Below are 17,857 nucleotides of genomic sequence, written 5' to 3'. Positions count from 1 at the left end.
TATTGTCCAGTGTGTCATTGATACCTCCTAGAAACGAATTACCTGTCTCCATTTTTTCTAAAACCTTGATAATAAATGACCAAGAAATATTATCAAAGGCTTTCTCCGCATCTAGAAAGATCAAAGCAACCTGTTTTTCATTCCTTACTTCCAGGTACTCAATTAAATTAATTACATTTCTTATATTATCTTTCATTTTTGGCTTGGTATATACCACAAACTATTCTCATATATACCACAAACTATTCTCATGCAGTACTCAAATACCACTTTCATACATTCACAGCACTCATGTACAGTTTAGCAGCTGGTTACTTCTGGTGGTTAATAATGCTGCCTATTCTATTCTGTGCAGAACTCTTCCCACCAGTAGCACACAGCCCCATACATCTGCTAGAATGCGTGCTGACAGCTTTTAAGCTTCTGAATATTTGGGATGTTCATAAACATTCCATAGCACCTTGCCAGCTGAGCCAATGACCTGAGAACGGCTATTTTGATAAAATGAAACCAGAGCTTTCTCACACAGCATAGCAAGAGAGGTTAGACTGCAGCTTTTGCTTACTTCAGCTTGTTGCTGTTGCTTATGTTGTGTGTGGGATTGGTACAACCCTATTATTTTTATTCAGTCTCTTTTAATTTGAAGGTGCTTCGTTTGTCTGCCTATGTCAATAGAAAGGGCCCTAACAGATTATTCAAAGCTAGTTTCGACTTTCCAAATCCATCCATCTGTCTCTTCGTATAGCACTGTGATGTCATCATCATATTCTATAAATAGTGGTGCATGTTCTAGAAATAGACTGGGCTCACTCCTTTTCCTATGCAGACTGTGTCTTGTCTTTGCCATGCAGACTGCACCCTTCTCTGTACTACTGTGCCTCAGACCTGCTGATCAGACAGGTGGGGAAACTGTACAGGCACATGAGAGGAGAGCTGCACACGAGCTCTTTTTGCACTCCTACTGTTTCTTAAAGGTGGAATCCCTACTATTCCCCACATATGTTTTAGTAACATGCTATACTCCTTAGACGTGACATAGTTCTTTTCCACGTGGCAGTGTTGAAATGGGCCACACATAGCAAGTTGGATGCTATCAGCAATGTCATGTTGACTGTCCTCAGACACATTCTGATCCTTTCTCTCTCTCATAGGTTGTCAAATGCACACTTGTGCAGTGCATTTTTGGGAACCTTGTGAGTGGTATCAGTGACGATGACATATGAGAGTTTTTTATGGTCAACAACCCCTCTATTTCCCCTCCCCCATTTATTTATTTATTTATTTATTTATTTATTTTTATTTGTGATTGCCCCTCTTCTAACAAGAGTCCAGGACCATGCACAGCAAAGGATAAATAACAGAATTAAACCAATGGCCAAAACAAACTCAAATATTCATCAAATAACAGTCATGTATAAGAAAAATCCACACACAGGGAAAATATTACCATGCCAGATTGAAAAGTCCTGGGTAAACAAATGTTTTTAGATGTTCTTAACACTTGTAAATGTTTTTAGATGTTTTTCAGTGTTTTAAATGTATTTTAGTTTTCATCATATTGTTTTACCACTTAGGTGTTTGCCATCCTGGGCTTCCTTTGAAACAAATAATAAATATCCAGCTCTTTTATTACCCCCCTCAGTGAACGTGTGGATGTATCCAACATCATACACAGAATAGACTCATTGAAATTAATAGACATTCCTATACTGGTTTCACAACCAATCTCTCTTCCTAGGGTACTCTAGGAATTGTAGCTCTGGGAGGGGATTGGGGTCTCCTAACAAGTCTCAGCACTCTTAACAAATTACAGGTCTCATAATTCTCTGGAGGAAGACATAACTGTTTAATGTAGCATCATAGTGCTTTAAATGTATGATGTTAATGTGTGCATCTACTTTGGACACAAACTTGGCCTCCAGGCCTCACATTGACTTTGTTACCCTGTGCTGGTGTCCTTCTTAACCTGCAATGATTATGTCATGAACCTAGGGCTGCCATACATCTGGATTCATTCAATTTGGGGTTTCTTCTATAAAAAAAGCTCAAAAATTTCAGGCAGTATACAAATTTGATAAATAAATAAAACCAACAACTAAAACAGAATAGAATAGTACTATTTCTTCTTACAATCCAGACGCAATACTTCTGCTGACGCAACCTAGAATTACCTTAGCCATTTTAAACTGCCATGCCACACTGTTGACTCATGTTTAGTTTGTGGTCTGCTGAAAAATCCTAGATCCTTTTCACATGCACTGTTGTCAAGTCAGGTGATGCTCATCCTGCATTTGTGTATCTGATTCTTCCTACCTAAAATGTAGAAATTCATACCCCCCAACATTTCTCCGATGAAAATAGGGACGTTCATTACATAATGATAATTTTACTATTTATACCCCACATATTTTACTGGGTTGCCCCAGCCACTCTGTGCATATAACTCCATACCCTCCAACATTTCTCCACTGAAAATAGTAAGGAAAAGTGGGACATTCCGGGATCAAATCAGAAACTGGGATGGCTTCTGTAAATCAGGGATGTCCCTGGAAAATAGGGACACTTGGAGGGTCTGGAAATCTTGTTTTCATCTCGTTTCAGAATCATTTTGTGAGCTTCGGTCCATTTCTCCGTGGTAGAAATTGCCAAAGGGAAATTTGAGGTAGTCGGATTGTCAGATGACTTCTGCAGTCAGAGCTCACTGTTCAGATGTGACAATAGTGCATCACTAGGCCACACATACACAGCAAGAGACAGCATAAGAGATAGACAAACCATCCCAACTCAGAAAAATAATGGAATAAAGAATTTAGAGAGTGCAACAGAATTGACTATTGAATTGTGTGGATTCAGAGTGAGTGAGATGTTATGGTAATGTGATTGTGTTTGTGTGTGGTGGGTAATATAGTGTGTACTTAGCCAATGGCTTCAAAAAAATTCTGTGCAAATCTGCCTGAAGATGAACTACTGATTGCCAAAGTTGAGTAATTGGAATAATAAATTATTAATTTTTTTAAAAAATGGATTTGATTGCCTTTTGCAACATAGAAATGATTTTTCTGCTTGAAGAAATAGCGCCTGATGCACCTTCCCTTTCTAAAATGTGGTTGAATGAAAATGAACATTATAGCACTGTGAGAAAGGGTGTTACTTGAACTCAAGTAACCTAGATCTAAGCACTGTCTCTCCACATTGGGTCCAGAAGACCACACAGTATTTCACATTGTCACTTCAAGCATGTTTCTCCTCCCTCCTTTCCACCAACACTTGCAACACAGAGTCAGATGACTCCATAGCATTCTTTTTATGCCTCTTGTATGAGTGTGTGCTTTCTAAAGATAGGTCTAAAAGTCAGAGAGTACCATGAGAATTATGGGTTTCTATATCCTATTGTACTTTATAATAATTATAATTATTGTAAATACTGACCCAGACACTGTAATTTTCTGCTTTCCATTGGGCCTTTCTTTGCATTTTCTTCATTTTTTATGACCGTTTTCTAAGAAAGTTTCTACATGTCACCTTATATATGTTTAAAATAGGAGCCAGATTCAAAATAAAGGGGGGGGGGTGGAAGGTTACTAGAGGTAAAGCATGGCAAGATCAGGGGACATAACAGTCAGTCCTGTGGCTTGAGAAACACGAATAATGTTCTAGTGTCAGTATAGAAAGGGCCTTTTCAGTGGTGGTGCCTTTTCTTTGGAATCCTTTCCTCAGACAGATTCCTGAGCCTCCTCCATTATTTCTGTTTAGGTATGAGGTTAAGACTGTCTTATTCATCAAGGCTTTTGATTTAATTGTGCTTCTGCCATTTACTTGGCTTGTTGGTTTTTCCAACTGTTGCTGTTTTTAACCATTTTTCTGTGTTGGGATATAACTCTTTATCATATGCGACTCTATAGATTGGGTCTCCCTCTCTGATTCTGGAGACAAAGCTCCAGTGTTGGAAATGAAGACCCCGATGTAGAATCCTTCTCTCTGCCACAGTAGAAACATCTGATGCCCTGGCCCCAGCCTATGTCAAAGACTAAAAGGGATGCGGGTGGCGCTGTGGTCTAAAGCACTGAGCCTCTTGGGCTTGCCGATTGGAAGGTCGGCGGTTCGAATATGCTCAATGGGGTGAGCTCCCATTGCTCTGTCCCAACTCCTGCCAACCTAGCAGTTTGAAAGCAGGCCAGTGCAAGTAGATGAACAGGCACTGCTGTGGCGGGAAGGTAAACGGCATTTCCGTGTGCTCTGGTTTCTGTCATGGCATTCTGTTGCGCCAGAAGCGGTTTAGTCATGCTGGCCACATGACCTGGAAAGCTGTCTGTGGACATATGCCGGCTCCCATGGCCTGAAAAGTGAGATGAGTGCTGCATCCCATAGTCACCTTTGACTGGACTTAACTGTCCAGGGTCCATTACTTTTACCTTATGTCAAGGACTGAAAAGGAAGTATGTCAGAGGGTTAGGAAATGGTTTGGATCCAAAGCCATCTCAGCCACTTGATACACATTCAAACTGGGAAGAGATTTAGACTAGCTCAGGAATTGATCTAATTTTGGGGGAAACCTGGCTAGATGAAAGGAGGAGGGCAAGTGTGCACGTCCACCAGGCCAGCATGATCCCAACAGGACTCAGGAAAAGGCACTTTAACTGTTTTCGGTTCCTTTTCTGACCTTAAAACTGCATGCATGTTTTGTTGCTTTTTAAATCACTTTAATTTCAGGTCTGTTATTGCAATTTTACTGCCTGACTGTCACTTCAAAGACTTTTTTCAATAGAAGAAGCAGCACAGAATACTTGGAATAAATTCTTAAAAATATGCCAATGAGCTGTTTCTCTAAGTAAGTGAGATACAATTGGAAGCAGTTTCTCTCCATAAGTATAGAACTTCAGACTTCACTTTGCTTCAGAGTAAAATGGGAATGAAGGAACCTGTAGTATTTGGGAGATTTCATCTTTTTCAAAAAGTTGCTTGCTATTAACATTGGTTAAGTCATGGTTTTGCCACCAATTATTTTTCTCTTCATGTGAAATTGCTTTGAAATGGTTTGAAACCAGCTTAGGTTGACACAGTCTTCCCTCCAAGAAACCTAGGCACTACAGTGATGAGAATTATTTCTTGAATATACTTCCTTCCTTCACAGTACTACTATTCACAAGATTCTCCTTGGCTAGGAGCCATGACAATTAAGCACATTTGCAACAGGGTTAGATTTGCAATCTAGACATGCCTGAAATTGAAACTACCCAAATACGGCACAAACTTTTTGGAGGGGAAGTCATGGGGAGGAAGGCAGCCCTCCAGATCAAAGGGCCACTGCCTTTTAAAATTGTGTGCATATCCAGTGTCTCTTCTAGATTTTCTTCGGTCCTTAATATAATTAGGTATCAGTTTACCACTGCAGCAGTTACAAAATAAGGGCTGATTTGGAAGATGTTGAATCTAAAATAACACCCAATAATATGCAGTGTTCTAACTCTCACTGATCGAAGTGTTATTGCCCATTAAAATTAAAAATGGCAGTTAAGTAGCTAGAAGGTCACAGGAGTTAAAAGAACAGCTGAAGCATTAGGAAAATCACTAAAATCCTCAACTATTTGCATTTTTTAGCAAATACAATGGATTCTTTAGGATTAGGACTCCCTCAGATTATGGCCCCTTCATTAAGAGTGGATAGAATTGATGGAACTGGTAATGTTTCTCTGTTTTGAAAAAAAAAACCAAAAACAATATGGGTAACAAGCAACTAGGTCATACTCAGAGTAGACCTTGAAATCAATGGACTCAAGTTCATTTCAAATAGGTAAAAGGTAAAGGACTCCTGGATGGTTAAGTCCAGTCAAAAGTGACTATGGGGTTGCGGAGCTCATCTTCCTTTCAGGCCGAGGGAACCTACGTTTGTCCACAGACAGCTTTCTGGGTCATGTGGCCAGCATGACTAAACCGCTTCTGGCGCAACGGAACACGATGATGGAAACCAGAGCGCACGTGGTAATTGCACTGGTGTGCTTTCGAACTGCTAGGTTAGCAGGAGCAGGGACAGTGCAACGGGAGCTCACTATGTTGCGGGGATTCAAACCGCCAACCTTCCAATTAGCAAGTCCAAGATGATCAGTGGTTTAGACCACAGCACCACCCATGTCCCAAATAGATCTACTGTTGAGCCTGGCTAATGTTGGAGATCATCCTATGTGTTTCCTTGGCTGAGATGTTTCAACAAGTATTGACTTCTACTTCCCCTCCAAAAAAACCTAATTGCAATCACATAAGTAACATCATGTCCAGTTTGGTCCTGATTCTACTGCACCTGGCTAGAGTTCTGTGACAGTCTTGGCGCTGATTCAAATATACCAGAAAGGAACACAGTGCATGCAATCTTTCCTGGACTGTATCACTTGACTGAAGGTAGGTTATCCACACCAGTAAGTATTAAAGAGGGGGAGGGGGACAATACCTGCCATTAACATTTTATAAGTCTTAAAAGGTCAAGACACACTGTATAATTCCATACCATAATTCGTTTCCGTAGACCCTTGGTGTTATCTTATGAAGCTGTGGTAGGATCACAGCTCGTTTCTTTTTTCTATACACAGAAGCAAATCACTCTAAGGGGGCAATAAAAGGAAATGAGGCACTTTTCAGTAACTCTTAAGGCTAGTGGGACCATTCTGGCAAGAAAACGCCTATATAACTTTTACTGGGATAAACAGAGTTTGTGTCAGGGCTCTTTAAGGAGTTGAGGAGGAGGCATGCTAGTGTTCATAAATGCTAGCAGAGTAGAGAGTAAAGTTCAGCTTTCGACATGCTCACTATACAGAGAATGTGATTTAAAAAACAAAAAACCCCTCTGGACTCTCCTAGTGAAGAATGATATGAAAATAGGCAGGACTGCTATTAACTCTTTCTATAAACTTCTTACCTGGGATCCATTTATTTAATATATCAGATTGGCAGAACAGCCCCCCCCCCAATATAAAACTATTATTATAGTGTGCATTAAGGTTTTGCAATTTCAGCCCACTGAAGGTCCCCAGCTTCCCTGGTGTAGATTCCTTACCAGCAGTGTTCTGGTAGTGGGGGAGACTGGGCATGTTGGGAGCAGGTATGGGTCTCTGGGGAAGCTCTTATTTTGGTGGACAGGACTAGCTTTTAATCAGCATGGGTCATTTTCCAAGGCCACTTCAATCAGAGTAGTTTGGGGAAGAGGAATGCTGAGGTAAATAAAAGGATTTTTTCCTCACACGGGTCAAGTTTTGATTGTGAGAGCAGGACATAAGAGGTGAATTCTTGGGATAGCCGGCTTTCCCCCCCTCAATCATTCTTTTTCCTCACAAAAATTATAGCTCTCTCTATGTTTTTCCTCATGGATAGTATGTCCAAAATAGGGGGGGGTATACTAATGGCATTTATGTGTTTTATGTAATAGATGCATGCAAAATGCATATCCTACAGATGAAACACGGGTGGGGTGGGCCCATGACTCAGTGCTGGTGGTGAGATTGAAATGGGATGGAAATAGGTGCTGAGCCCAAATTTAGTTGCAGCAATGCACTTCACTGGCACAAATATTGCAAGAAGAAATACACATAATAGCCTTGTCGTACTTAATAAACAGGCAAACTGCATGCACATTGCAAGCTGGGCAAGGTTGAAGGCCTTGGCAGACCTCCATTAGCTGGCTGCTCTCTGCCAATGTCCACATGTACATAGCCACAGAGAGAGGGAGGGCTCATTCCTCTTGCACCAATGCCACACCAGCCACAGTGTGGAGGGAAGCACAGGTGTTTTCCTCTTCAGAATCAAGAGGTGACAGACCTTTGAGCGGCATTCCTATTCACTTGGGAGCACGTCCCATTGAGACTTGAGTAGCCATGCCTAGGACTGCCCTGCGAAATGGCTCCACAGCTGGGAACACTTTCACAGACCTTTTCCTGAGGGGGGCAGAGAAAGAGTTTACCACTTGAGTTTACTACTGAAAACAGGACATATGGCTTCTCCAACTGGAGCTACAGAGTAATTTCACCACAGCAAGAGTTTCTGTTTGGCCGGGACATTTCATAGTAAGCTTGTTGGCATCACTGACTACCTGGCTAGATCATCTGCTGGAACAAGCAGTAGGCAAGCCTACCGCCCCAAAATAACACCCTCTTTTTAACCTGCGCTGGTCTCTCCAGCAGGAGTTCACCTTTACCCCTTCAGCAAATCCTTACGAGCTATATATACACACACAGCTCCTGCCTGAACAGTTGAACTGTAAACAGAGGCTGTGATCAAAGCAGTGGCGTAGCGTGGGTTGTCAGCACCCGGGGCAAGGCAAGTAATTTGCGCCCCCTAACCCGTGGATTTGCGCCCCCTAACCCGTGGATTTGCCCTAACCCCAGATGTTGCGCCCGGTGCGGCCGGCCCCCCCTGCACCCCCCACGCTACGCCACTGGATCAAAGGTGAGACAAACAGGAGGTTATGAAAATCAAGTAGCATAACCAAGCAGCTCTCAAATTAACTGCGAGCTGGAGACTGAGCTGAAGTCCAAGAGCCAACCCAAACGCTCGTGTTTGCTCTCCCCGAGGAACATAGAACATTGTTTGTTTTCTAGATTCCCTGTCAGGAATTTTGCTGACTAATGCTGACAAGGCGATTCAGGGTGGGGATGGTTATTAGTAATTATAAATAGGTTATATTTTTGTAATAGTTAAATTACATATTAAACAGCTTTGTTTTTTAAACAACCACCCTAGCACTTTGCTTCTTCATGTTTGCTTGGTACTTCATTTTGTTCAAGTACAAAATGCATATGTGTAAATCGCATGTGCATGAACATGCACTGCACATCACCCAGCATAGTGCAGGCACTCCAGGCCATTTTCCTCACCAACACCAGTGGCAGAGTGGGTGCAGCCCTTTGCTTAATTTTAAAAGCTGTCTGCAATGAATCAGTTCAGATAGATCTGTCTTTCTTTTAGCAGCTCACAGAGAGAAGGGGTGGCAGAAGAGAGACTGAGAGAAAAGAGTGGCCCTGTTGAGTTTAGCTCTGCCTCCTACTGGATTTGGTCTTTATTTATCACAAAATCTCCTTGAGCAATTTTATCGGGGGGGGGGGGGGAGCGATAGCATGTCCCCAGAGCCAAATGACAATTAGGACCTGTTTTCATGACCCACCATGAGTCTATGGAGGTGGTCTGCCCCTTTTGGGATTTCTACTTTGCTAGACTCAGTGCTGTCGTTGACATACAAAGCGACACCACGTCCAGTTCATCCTTCCCTGTCCTTCCTATAGAGTTTATATCCAGAGATAACCATGTCCATTGGTTCTCTCTGCCCCACCAGTTTTTTCTTATATCCACTTTGGCTCAGAGGCTGCTAACATTATTGTACAGTCGACTCACAACTTATGCACATTTAATTTGCACGAACGCAGCTTGATGTGCTTGGCCAAATAAAACTAATTTTAAAGGGAGCAGGAGAGGTGGGGAAATGTGGGCAACCCCAACTGCCATTGCACTCACCCTGGGAGAGCATTTGGAAGTGCAGGGAGAGTCTGTCTCAAGCAGTGGAACAGGCCATGTTGCCCCCAGGCATTAAGGTGGCTGCCCAGTGCCGTGAGCTACTGAAACATCTCCAAATAATGCCAACATCTTACCCAGAAGCTTCTGTTGTCTGGGGTGTGTGTGTGTGTGTGTGTGTGGATTCAAATGGCTCTCTCCTGGCAGTGGCTAAGAGAACCTTTGAGCATTTTACATTCTACAGCTATGTCATAAACACTGTGTTTTCTAATCTCTCAGCGAATGTATAGCAATTATAAAAGCACACCAATTAATGCCTAACTGTTCTGACAAACTGCCAGAACATGAAGGAAATTCCCTGAGTCAGAAATAGAATTCTAAACTACTTGAGTGTCCTACATTTCAAATGAAAAGTCTGCTGCAATGGAAAGGCAGGTCTTGTGTTGATTGTACCTCAGTGAATAGCTTTGAAACCTACCAGCTAATGATTGCCATGTTTTTTTTTTTCATCAGCTTAAAATGGCTAAGAACCAGTTTTTGTACCTGAGCAATATTACATGTCTTTAAGTGGAACGTGCAACAAAAGGTTGTAGTTTATTTGTACCTCCTAAAAGGAGTGCTTCTGTTCAGAATTCCCAAAGGTCAGCTATGCTCTGTGCAAGTAAGTCTTGGTTTACGACTTTCCTTTCTCAGTTGGCATTGAACTTTCTGTAACTATTGAGCATACCAAGGACTCAGCTGTACAGCTGCACACAAAACGTTTTAAGTGCAATATACAATGTGACACTAGACGGCGATGATGAGCCTTATGGAAAATTCAATGTATTTTTAAAAATGTTTTTTAAAAAGCATTTTCAGAATGGTTTTTATATATGTGCATAGATTCCACCTCAAACTGCAATGAACTACTTTGTGGGTAGGTTGCTCCCTTAGGCTTTCAAAAATATTTTAATGAAATATTTCTGCACCGCTCAAGTTTTCCTTGAACTGCCCAATATCTTCCTCTTGTTTCTCAGAGACCATCATTCTCAGAGATGGTAGGGTTGCCTTCAGAACTCATAAAAACCCCGTTCAGATGCATTGACTGCCAGTTTGTTTCCAGTTCCAATTCAAGGTGCTGATGCTAATGTTTAAAGCCCTTCATTACTTAGGCCCCAAGTATCTGAAGTACCTCCTCCTTCCCTGTGGACACTTCTGGATGTTAAAATCAACAGTGGGGACTCTCTTGGTAGTTTCACCTCCCTCAGAAGTTTGTGTGTGTGGCCCAGAGGAGGGCATTCTCTGTGGCAGCCCCTTAGTTGTAGAATTACCTCCCCACAGAAGTGGATCTGGCTTTTTCGCTATTTGGCTTTTGGGAAATGCTGAAGACTTGCCTCTTTACCCTGGCCTTTGGACACCCGAGATGTGTTTTCTCAGGGCACAATCTATTCCTGTGACTATGATCTGTTTAATAGCAAACTGTCTTAAATTCTGAATTTTAAATGGTTTTAACTCACACTGGGACCTGTGGGTGAAGGGTTGGCTTATTTATTAATTATTTGCTTAATGGACTCAAATGCTCTCGGCACTCACTACCTGGCTAAAGGGCACGATGTCAAAGACATTTTAAGTGATATTGCAGTGATGTGTCCGTCTACTTCTCCAACCTTTTCTCCCTCAAAAGCATTTTAGTTGGTTACTAAACCTAACAGAGAAAATTCATGCTGTCTGCAGGTCAGTTGTGCCTTCAAAATATTCTATGAAACAAGAGGAAATACTTCCTCCAACACGATGTACTCGTTCTAAACCACTCCTTTCTATCAGTTTTGATCAAGCTTCTGAGCCTTACCTTCTTTTCCATGGCTACTCACCACGCCTCTCTCCAAGTTTTGCCTTCTGTTTTTTTTTCCCAATAGATTTTTATTAAGATTTTAAAGGTTACAAAAAGAAAAAATAAGGAACATATTTAAACAGAGAAAAACAAAGGGGAAAAAAAACAGAAAAAAGATGCAGATAATTAAAAAAAATCAATCTTTTACATAACTTTCTTTCCTTTGCTTATTTCCTTGACCTCCTCACACCTCCCTTTTTTGTATTCTAATTCAATTAGATATTTCAGCAAATCCTTTCCATCTTTATTTCTATCCTAATGATTTATCTTAATATACTATAATTTAACGTTCTGTTCTTTCACCAATTAACAATCCATTTTTACTTAATCCTTTATATCATTTCTGCTAAGACCACATTACTTCATTCCAACATCCTTCTAACATTCCTTAATTTTACAATGTTTCTGTATATAAACTTTAAATTTCTTCCAATCTTCTTCCACCGACTCTTCTCCTTGGTCTCGGATTGCCTTCTGAACTTTTTTATAATATTAGGTGGTAAACTGAAACTCTGCCCTAGCTGCATCCTGAATGTCTTTTGCCTTTACCCTCTCATGTTGTCATTAGTGTATGTGTGTAGGGGGAAAACCCCATCTCCCATTTTTACAGAGTCTTCCCATTGCGAAGGGTTCTACTCATGAGTAAGCAATTCCTGGAACTCCTGGCCTTCCATCAGTTGGGGTTAGGGTATGTTCTTGGAGGCCACAGTACATAAGATCTCCTTTTGAAGCTTCTACAGATGCTGGAAAGAGTTTCTGGTGCCTGAATCTGGGTTCCCTGCCTTGCCCGAGCACCCTCACCAGTTGACCTTGGACTGTGGCTTGACTTAGTCTATGGATCACGATTTGGACTTAAAACTGATTTTCTATCCTTGACTTTGGCTTGTCAAAACCATGCTGTACCTTGAACTACTCTCTCTTGGGTAAGTGTTGTGCTAAAAGGCTTTTATCTTTTAGGACTACTTATGGAGGGTTCGGATGGACTTCTTGCACACTTTGGGTCCATGCACATAGGTGTGAAATTGGGTCCTCCCTTAAAGAGGGCACATATTGTGGTGAGACCTGGACAACCGACATCCTGTGTTGTGGGTGGGTATGATTGGTCAGCCACAACACCCGATTGGTAGGTCCCTCAAAGCTGGGTGCAATCTGGCCAATGGGACGCAGTCCAAACAGTTCAAGGGACCTATTTATGCCCATGCACGTGACCCAGAGCTTCCTCTTTCGGCGTGTGTATTCAGAACACCTGCCCATCTCTCCCTACTTTTAGGGCTTGCGCTTGACCTTGCTATGCTGTTGTGTATCGTCTGTCGTTGGGAGAGGGGCATGGCAGGAATTTTCCCCACTTGGCTGATTGGCTGTTGCCATTTGGGTTTCACCTGCTGCGTAGCAAATCGTCACAACTTGTAAGGTTGCGGATAGGCTCTGGTTCAGGTGATAGGGATGGGAGAACACTCTCACATCCCTATGTGAAGGGTATTCCATTAAAGGCTGACCTATGCTGGTGCCCTGGGTCAGCGCTACCTGCATGGCAGGGAGCTAGTCGAACCAGAGCCTATGAAACCAGTCACTTTCTATAATCAATAAAGTTGTGGCCTAAATTCTGCCAAAAACCAAACTAAAATTTGAGTCAAGTGTGAATTTATTTAGGGGGGAGGTTTCTGGGTCTGTACATGCAAATGCATCCTTTCACAAAGGAGTGAAATAATCCTTTGCTGAAATGGAATGTCAGTGATGTGTGTGGCACAGCCTTTGCCTTCTGCAAATAAGGTGATGACCTCTCCCCTCTGACTCCACTGCGGAAGGCATTCTCTTGCTGCCAGAGTCATTTACAGCCTCTTGACTGTCACCCCCGCCTCCCCGCCTTTGGGCTTGTGCTGCCTAGCGTATATTACCCAACAAGCAACATCTGAATCATTGTTCTCCAAACCACCTCTGCCTTGCCTGGGATTGACAAGGTATTCATTTCCGATTTTGAAAGGTGCCCCGTAGCATTTCTGGAAGTGAAAGTGTCATTAGTGTTCCTGTACTTGACGTGTAAAGGAAATGCTGTTCTTGGATATCCGAGAGAGATTTATTGAGCCATCAAATTCGACAGGCTGGAGCGATAAGGAAGCTTGTGCAGGATGGGTAGGTTTTAAAGCAGGTCTGATTGCATTTGGCAGCCGTCGCTCACCACAGCGTGTTTGGGGAAAGGTGTGTCCCTCAGATGGAAGTGTCTGCCAACAGTAAGAGAGCACAGAAGAAGGAAGCTGTTTCCTCACACAGAGTGCATTAAATGTGTGGAACTTCTGCCCAACGGATACAGCATCTGTGTAAATGGTCTGTAGTTATCAAATGAATAGGAAAAGGCAAATCTCTAGTTTGCCTCTTCCCTCCCCACTCCACTGTGATCCTTACAGTTAGATGTTAATTCTCTTTCACTGGTTTATATACATATAAATGTGCATTAGCTATACAGTGGTATCTCGGTTTTCAAATGTCTCCGTTGATGAACATTTCGGTTTTCAAACACTGTAAACCCGGAAGTAAATACTTCAGTTTTTGAACACGCCTCAGAAGTCGAACATGCCACACAACTTCCATATTGAGTTTTCCATTTTGTGTTTTCTGTTTTGAGGCTTCTGTACTGGGTTTTCGGTTTTTGAACATTTTGGAACTCAAACGGTCTTCCAGAATGGATTACGTTCGAAAACTGAGGTTCCACTGTACATTCAGTATTGTAAAATCTATTCTTATACTGTTTTTTCCTTTGTATATCTACCATGTCCATGATGTGTGTTTTTTGTTTTGCTTTGTGTTTCCTTCGTTTTCCCCCAGTTTGAACTTCAGTTCACTGTAGTTTCTCATCAATTGCAGATTTCACCCCACCCTGAAAGGTCCTCACAAAACTGTTAAGTGCACATTGTTCCTAATATACACATTTTTATTTGCAATTTTGCCTGATATGCATATTTTTTGCGAATGATTTCCACTAATATAATACATTTTGTTTGCTGTTTTCTATAATATGTTTTCATGCCCACTCTCCCCTAACACATGCATTTTTCGACAGGCATATCTTGCTTATTATTTGGAGAACTGTACCCCAAAATTCAAGAAAGTGCAGATTTCAAAGCACAGCTGCATTTTAATTTGCATATTATGGTGTGTGAATTTAGTAGGTTCACATTTTAGTCAAACCTGAGGCTAACTTCTACTGCATCCCTTCAAGCGAAACAAGTTCAGGAATTTTACTTGGGCATAGTGAAAATCTAGGAAGAATAGCCATTTAAGTTATTGACGTTTTTGTGCAGCTACAGAATTTCAGATAATTGTCCAAATCTTAAAAGAATATATTAAGAAGAAAATAATAATATTAATTTTTGTGGAAGCCACCATCCCTATTCGCAATTTCTGATGACACGCTGGGGTGATATGGGGGTGGGGTGGGGTGGGTGGGAAGGCAACTCGACTGGGCTGCCACCATGGGAACATCAATTTCTGTTTAAATTATAATAATTGATTATTTCAATAAAATTATGAAATTAGCATGTGTCAATGTTATGCACATATGTTACGCAGTGCTTCTTTTCAGCCAGAACTCACCTGAACTCAGTGGGCACCACTGTCATTATAAAAGAACAAGGGAAGTGTACATGGTGAGTTCTGGCACCTCTTTTTCTAGAAAAAATAGCACTGGCAATGCACATTGCTGTCTTCGATCTCATAGTCACTGCAGAATGTTATGTGGGGAATCTAAGACGACGGCCACCTCACAAGCGCTAGAAAGGCTTGATACGTATGATGGGCTGCAGAAGGAAAGCACGGCTAACTGAAGGAGCTGCTGCAGCTGAACCTACTCCCTCCTTTTATTAAAGTTCATTTTTTCCTCATTTCTGTGCTTTACATCCAAGGAACCCAAATTCCTGGCAGTCTCTGTTTTTCATATTTCAACACCATTGAGATGGCTTGGCATAAGAAAGCAGTTCAGCCCAGTAGCTGGGCTTTTCACAAGGTTAAGCAGCACAGCCATGACCTATAACAAAAGGGAACAAAGATATCAAATATTTGACTTGTATTGTAATTCTTTGCAGGCTGCTCCCATTAATCAGCAGAGATATCACCAGGCATTCAAAGGGACTTGGATAAGCACAGATTATTTGAAATCAAAGTATTGCGTAAAACACTTACAAATATATGAATGGCACAGGAAGCCACGCAGGACCTTGTTTATTGAAAAGGTGGCCCGAGCTCAGCGAGATGAGATTGAGGCAGCCCCAAGTATTTATCCGCATGGTTTCCTTTCTGGCAGGTTAGATCCTTTTATTTTTTTAATGAATTGGACCATACAGGTGAGGGGAACTAATAGTGGAAGTGGATGGAGCTGGAGAAGAAATAGCTTGTCCCAACAGCATGCAATGGGGTAAGGGGGGAGAGGGCAGTAGCCACGGCAAGAACTATATCGGACAAAATTGCTTTGCACTGAATGTGCGTGAGTTTTAAAATTCAAATACTGTAGCTGCTGCTGAGGTGTGTGGGATAGTTATTAGGAGAACAGCAGACAGGGATGGGGAGCTTAACCCTTCCCTCCTGCTGTGGCCCTGACCAATATCACTCATTTGAAGCAGCTATTTGCACTGGGAAGAAATTCCCTCTTGAGACCGAAGACACAAAGATTGAATAAAGATGTGCAAAGATCTCGCAACCGTCACAGCATCAGAATAGTCATCACTTCACTCCAGTGAACAACATATATTTTTTTATCCATTGTACTGCATATACTGTGCATGGTGTCCATGCAGATCTGAGCCCCAGGCTTATTACTCATCTACTCTTTGCACCTGTTGTTGGAATATGCGAAAAACTAATTTGAAACCAAAGGCAACCCAGCTCCATGGAATCCCACTGGCAGGAATCCAATTTGTTGGCCTGATGGCAGACTCCAGATTCAGAGGAATGTTTGAAAGGCAGGGATATGTGTTGACAACACTGCTTGATCTTCATGTCAAGAGTCGAATTAACACCATACTTCCACCCCAAGCAAGCATAGATCACTCATTGGATGTTGTCATAAATAAAGCTCTAGGGGCTGTGACATTGTTTTCTGAGTGCCTCTGCCCCTTTCTACTATGTTGTTCAAAGGCACCTGCTAACACATAATTGCCTCTCCTAACAATAGTGAACAAGAGATGCCTCGAGTAATTCGGTTCTGGATCCTGTTACACAATTGTATCCTTACTGGTCGGTCAACCGTAAGAGACATTTGATTGACTGACATAAATTTATCCGCATTAAATGTCTGAATGTATTCCACAGGAATTAAAACTTGCTTCAGTTCTGTCCAAAGGGAAAACTGGGAAAGGAATCAAAATGCTCTTGCTACATAAGTGTGGCACCAGGATTTTTGTCTAATATGGGCCCTCTGTGAAACCTATTTAATTAGTTTTGACTGGAACTGCCATGTTTAGTCAGTAATTGACATCAAATAGGTGGTGTTTTACTTAACTATCCCCCCCATAGTCAGATTTTTCAGTTATTTTCCATGGTGGATGGGTGATGCCAGCTTAACCCAAGCATTCACTCCTGTGTATAAGAGAACAAAGGATGCCACTTCTAAAAAGAATGCATGTTGTGTCCATCATCTAATCACAATCATTTGGCTCCTTAGAAGTACCAGCAGAAGATGGTTGGTGGGAGCTGATTCCAGCACTCATCTTCTCCCTTATACCCCAAATCCTTTCTAAAAGCTACTCCAGAGGATCAGGAAACCCATCTGAATGGAGCAGGCTGAGCACTGCTGAAAATCAGGTGAGTGGGAATTCTAGTCATGGAAGGTGTCTCTTCCCTGATATTTGGTGCCCCTCTTCCAGCTGTTTTCACTTCAGCAGGCCCCCTTCTGGAGGATCTTCAATGTCCAAGACAAATTCTTTCAGGGGCAGAAGGTGGGTCGCCTTCAGCTGGCATTTTTCAAAGATAGGGTTGGAGCAAGACTATGCTACTCGCACTTAGTTCTTCTTCCATCGCAGTGTAGTCACTACTAACTTTTCATATTCATTTCAATGGACTCCAAGGTCAACAAACTTAGTTTGGATGTTTTTTTCCCCTTTAGAACCATCATGTGCAAATTTATACATATTTAATTGATTAAATATTCAGTTAAAAAAATGACTAAGGTTTCTTTCTTTAACCGACAGACCAAGCCTAATTGTCTCTCACGGCATGCTGTGCTTGTAGGCAGATATTCAAACCACCACAATCCCACTCTCAATTTCCCATTGCCTTTGTAGGAAGATGTGAGTCAGAGACAGTTTGACCATGGTGAACTCTTAACTATTTTCTGCCTCATGAGGGGATATGTATATGCTATGACAGTCAAAAGCAATTTAGAGCAGAAATTGAATGTAGATCAACTGACATTAACAAGCTGATTTGTGGGCACCTGGAGCACTGAACTATTTGCTTGTGTTATTTCAAACAGGTTCACCCACAAGAAATATATGGGATCTAACCATAGGT

General features: G+C 41.8%; 1 long non-coding RNA gene across 1 annotated transcript in view; it reads right to left on the bottom strand.

The window, feature by feature from the left end:
- Nucleotides 1-14,876: 14,876 nt before the first annotated feature.
- Nucleotides 14,877-17,857, bottom strand: part of LOC307212271 — a 46,125-nt gene continuing 43,144 nt past the window's right edge. The window contains exon 3 of the long non-coding RNA XR_013836924.1: nt 14,877-15,377. This is a non-coding gene — a long non-coding RNA (uncharacterized lncRNA). The remainder of the gene's footprint in view (nt 15,378-17,857) is intronic.

Source organism: Podarcis cretensis (assembly GCF_951804945.1).
Source record: "Podarcis cretensis genome assembly, chromosome: 3".
NCBI lineage: Eukaryota > Metazoa > Chordata > Lepidosauria > Squamata > Lacertidae > Podarcis > Podarcis cretensis.
This window is presented reverse-complemented; position numbering and strand designations above follow the sequence as displayed.